Consider the following 5,453-nt stretch of genomic DNA (forward strand, 5'->3'; position numbering starts at 1 on the left):
TTATACACCTGTCAGAAACGGGTGTGGCTGAAATAGCCGAATTAACTAATTTGAAGGGGTGTCCACATACTTCTGTATATATGGTGTATAACCTCCGCTGGCATTCGATACTCATCCCATTGGCAAAAATATACTTGCCACATGACCAAATCTGTTTTACTTATGACACTGATTGGATGCATAAGGCTCTTACAGGGTATCTCATAGACAACATTATGTCTTGTAGAGATCGTGAGAGGACACTTTCCTGATTCAAACCAACGCTATTTTCTGCCAGACATTGAATTCTATCCAATTCAACATCGGGTTTCCAGGCAAGAAGAAATGGAGCCAATATTTCTGTAAGGTCCATATATCTCTCCAAAACAAGTAATATTGTGAATTTTACAACAAATGTAATGGACTCAACTTAACTAACACACTTTAATGTACAGCCTATTAAATACTGCACGTTATTACAATGATAAAGATTGAAACGTTTTAGCTTACTGTACAGTAATCAATAAATGTGAGTTAAACTGCCATAGCTCTGTTGTGCAAAGACTGTTGACAGCTAACTAGCATCAAATGTTCCGCTGACGCCTATCTTGCACACCGCACAGTGGCAACTGACTGAGATGAGACTGCTTTTCCCACCTTAGAATGTTGTATAAATCTATAGCTACATTAGCTTTACTACGGTAGCTAGTAAACCGGCACAAAGTCATCTAAAAGTTAAACAGTGAAGCAAATGTATATAAACTGATATTTTCCGCAATGACTTTAACTGACGAGGTGGCCGAGTGGTTAAGGCGATGGACTGCTAATCCATTGTGCTCTGCACGCGTGGGTTCGAATCCCATCCTCGTCGATAAATGTTTTTCCAACAATTTACTTTTGTAGGTGTTGTTTCGTATCTACGACTGTGTGCAAAAAGTACTTTACATGTGAATTATAACAGCATTTATTTATAATATGAATTACAAAAGCAAGACATAGGCGAATCGCTTTATACAGCCTGGTAATTTAGGCTAGTACTGGGCATCCTGCATTTCCATGTAAAAAGCCCCATAAATACTAACTTGAAGTTGATAGGAGCACATAATATTTATTGTGAAATGAAAGCTAAAATTCCATATGTTTTGGGGGGATTTTGTCGGTCCAAATCTGAACCAAATATATAAAATGTTCAACCATTTTCCATCCTAAAAGTTTGGAATAAGCAAAGGCTTTCATTTCTTGTCAGATGGAAAAGGGGTCTTAGAAAACATCTACCAGAAAAAGTCTTAAAAGCTATTAGAAATATATCAAAACACAATCATGTTGAAGTAAAGACCCCTGTCAACTAATAACATCATGTATATTTATTTAGTGTTGTAGTACGAGTCCGGTCTCAATACCACATTTTGAATCTCTTGGTCTTGTCTCAGTTTCGGTCGTAACTCGGTTTCGGACAGCGAGGACTCGTAAATACATCTGGAGACCAGCCGAGAACAGCGTACTAAAAAACTCATAATTATCAGCTTCCATTCAGTAAGCGCATAACAGTGCTTCGCCAGGCCAAATATATACACTCCTTCCTAAAACATTCATACCTGAACAGTCTTTATATCGATTATAGACATGTTTGCGCAGTGGCGAACCTTTTGGACCAAGGCCTTCAGCGTGTGACAGGTTCATGATGCTGAAATGACATGAACGGTAATACCAACACTTAGCGATCCGTGGGTAAAATCACTGGGGAAGCCAGTAAAAAAAGTCATATTACAACCTGTGTTGGGATAATTGCGTTGTTTTCTCTATAATCCTGTTAGTTCATATGATTAAAGGCCGAGACAATAAGAATACAATAAGAATAAATTGAACCACACCTTTTGTTTCATCACAAAACTAGAGAACAACCCCTGTCCGGTGAAGTCAACAAAGGATATGGCATGTAACAGACAGTTAGTTACATGACCTACATGGCCCACAGCATGGTCAAGCAAGTTAATGTTTCCCTCATTTCTGGACCACTAAACAACTATTAACTTAGAACCACAGAGAGTTGCCGCAAGTCACAAAGAAAACAGGAGCTGCCTCCAGCATCGTTTCATCTTCAACATTTCAACATCATCAAATCACCTATGCTTAGTGTAGTACAGTGACAACAAAAAGATACCATTAAACAATATAGTCCAATCAACATAAACGTAATATGATGTGGCTGTCCATGGTTCTGATTTCTGTGTGTGTGGGTGTGCATGCTTGCAAGTAGAAACACATGTTGACTCGCCCTACATGTAGAGAAATGCCAATGCCATCCTCCTCCCTTTCATGTTGCCAAAACTGTCTATCACTATGTCATACACTATTTGCTTTTATTGTTTGTTGTCCTAGGATACCTGTATAAAATGCTTGCTCGCTAGCCTAACTTCCATTCGTGGGCCACTTTAGCTAGTTAACATTAGCCTTCTACATCTACTACTAGATGATCTAGCTACGCATTGAACTTCCATCTTCTCAGGCCAAGAGAGCACAGCAATGTATGAATTAATGGTTGGATCAGAATCTCTGTTATAATCACTGGCCAGTACGGAGAATTAAGTAAAACCACAAGTCCAAATCCGTATCTCCATCCATGGCTAATTTAGGAAAGGGACCATTTTAGCTAGCTAGCTAGCCACCAGAGTACAACAACACAACGAGATGCAACAATTCAAGTTGTTTCTGGCAATGACATTATGTTCCCAATGCAATTTGATAGGCGAATCCAAACGGGCTTCCCTTGACACTTTTTTTTTGGTGCGCCAGGACCACTCACCCCGTTTAGCTCAACGATGATTGGTTATAATTATTATTATTTTTTTATCAAGGGAGACCAAATGCTCGCTGGCTTCCCTTGCATTCAATGCTACGGGCATCAACAATGTTATACTCGTTTGGACAGTTTTGTTATATTTTACATTTCAGTCTTCTGTGACGTCTATATAAAGTGGAATATTGGGATGCAACCTCAAAATTGAATACATTTCAACTCTATATCTGACATGGTACAGGTGTCTTCTTTTTTTAAGCCCATAGCCATGTGTGTGAGGTGTATACTTTTGCTTCAAAGTTGATTTGTTTAAGAGTACCAATAATCACTCTGTGTGACCCTGATTCAGCCCAATGTAGTAAAAGGTTAACTTGTTGTTGAAAGTTATTCTTGAAAAGGGAGAAGCTAACAAATTAGCAACAACATCCTCTTCGACAACACCTGCTGCAGTCGCTGCAAACTAGCCTACAACAAAAGATAGATAGCTAGACCGTGGAAAACTACTGCTCACTATTGTGCAGTGCCCCGTTGACCTTAGAGAAGGCAAAAGTTTCCATTCGTTTTTTGTAAAAAACGGTCCCAACCATTACATGTCAAAATGTGATTGGTTGATTCCACTGTCACTCCAAAATGTTGCTCTAATACAGGGCAGATGCTTTCTATTTAGCTTCTGAAGGCCTAGCCAATAGCTGACTTAACTAGCCAGATTTATCTTCCCGGTGTCACGCCCTGACCTTAGAGAGCCATTTTATTTCTCTATTTGGTTAGGTCAGGGTGTGATGTGGGGTGGGCATTCTATGTTTTGTTTTCTGTGTTTCTTTATTTCTATGTTTTGGCCGGGTATGGTTCTCAATCAGGGACAGCTGTCTATCGTTGTCTCTGAATAGGAATCATACTTAGGTAGCCCTTTTTCCCTCCTTTCAGTGTGGGTAGTTAACTTTGTTAGAGACATCATAGCCCTGTTAAGCGTCACGGTGGTTTTGTATTGTTTTTGTTGGCGACATTCTAATAAAAAGGAATATGTACGCTTACCACGCTGCACCTTGGTCCACTTCTTGTGACACCCGGATCCTGATTGGAACTTTTTTTCTCTTCAGTGTTAACACTTTCCTTTTAAGAAACTGAAGAGATTAAATCAGAACATCATTGAAAAGAATAGCATAATAATATTTATTATTTTATAGCCCTTCTTTGAAGGTGTAGAAGGCCCTCATTCTTCCCCACTGTTTTTGGGTTAGTGATCATTTGTGTCTAAAGTGTGTCTATATATATATATATTCTTCTGAAATATGAACACAGAAATAATGGACATTTTGAACTCTTATGGTGGCGATTTGACAGAATTACAATCATGATCTTGAATTGGACTCACATTTTTCTGGTCTCGCCTTGATTCGGTTTCGGACACATTCTCCCCCTCCCAGTCTTGGTCTTGAATCGGTCTCGCTTTAGATGGTCTCCAACACAGCACTGCTTAGTTTAGCAGAAATGATTTGCCTTCTGTAAGTTTAAGAAACATTGACGAGTGTCTTGTCATTCTGTTACCAAAAACCCACATCTTTAGGATATTTTCTCATTTCTCTCCCTCATGAGGAGGGAGGATAATGCAAGTTCACAGAAGTAACGAGTGAAGGTAGGCCTATCAATTAGCTAATGTGACCCAACCACAGTTGGGTCACCTGCTGCTGTCCTCCCTTCCACTGGCCTACTGTTTTATGCTCAGCTCATAATCGATTTAATTTGCCTTCTGTCACGTGTTCTTTCTCTTTCTGTCGTGTGTCCATTTAATGTAATGGACGTTGAAAAGTATCTGAAATATAGCCCGTCCAATTCTGAACCAATCATAACGCCTGCTTCAAACATTTGGTTTGGACAGCACATTACAGTATAGTACAGTAGAGTGTAGTACACAGTAAAGACCATTAGAGAAGAGTATAGGTCAGTACAATAAAGTACTGTACTGTACTGTACAGTAGAGTTTAGTACAGTAGAGCACTAGAGTAGAGGACAGTATACAGTAACATATATTGTACTGTACTGTACTGAACTATACTCTATTTTGCTGCACTGTACTGAACTATACTCTACTTTACTCAACTGCATTATAAAGAGGGTATTCATAGGAAGTGTTACCAAAATTAGGAAAAATAAGTAGATGGATATGATAAGCAATTATAGCATGATCACTTACTATAGGCTGAGTAAAAGTCCTGATGATTATGATGTGTTCTGACCTAATAGATAGTCTTAACTTAAGGAGAAGAGAACCCCACATTTTTGGTTAGTGAAAGGGATACAGTTGTAAATCTACTAGAATCTTTTACAAATATAGGCCTAGGCCCTACCGCTTGGGGGCGCTGTTTCCCAATAAAAGGCAAAAAGAGGCAGATAAAAACACGAATTTCTCTTGCTGTTTTTTTTTTTTAACCTTTATTTAACTAGGCAAGTCAGTTAAGAACAAATTCTTATTTTCAATGACGGCCTAGGAACAGTGGGTTAACTGCCTGTTCAGTGGAAGACCGACAGATCTGTACCTTGTCAGCTCAGGGATTTGAACTTGAAACCTCTCTGTTGGTAGGCCAACACTCTAACCACTACTAGGCTGTTGGGATAGTCTAAATTACACAATAGTCCTAATAATTTCACGGTATGAGGTACATCAATCAAAGAAAACAGC

The 5,453-nt window shown here is 39.0% G+C and overlaps 1 non-coding gene across 1 annotated transcript; it reads left to right on the forward strand.

The window, feature by feature from the left end:
* The first annotated feature begins 768 nt into the window (after nt 1-768).
* Nucleotides 769-850, forward strand: trnas-gcu (transfer RNA serine (anticodon GCU)). Its single transcript has one exon. It is a non-coding gene; the product is annotated as a tRNA-Ser (tRNA).
* The last annotated feature ends 4,603 nt before the right edge of the window (nt 851-5,453 follow it).

The sequence above is a fragment of the Oncorhynchus keta genome, chromosome 11, assembly GCF_023373465.1.
Source record: "Oncorhynchus keta strain PuntledgeMale-10-30-2019 chromosome 11, Oket_V2, whole genome shotgun sequence".
Classification (NCBI taxonomy): domain Eukaryota; kingdom Metazoa; phylum Chordata; class Actinopteri; order Salmoniformes; family Salmonidae; genus Oncorhynchus; species Oncorhynchus keta.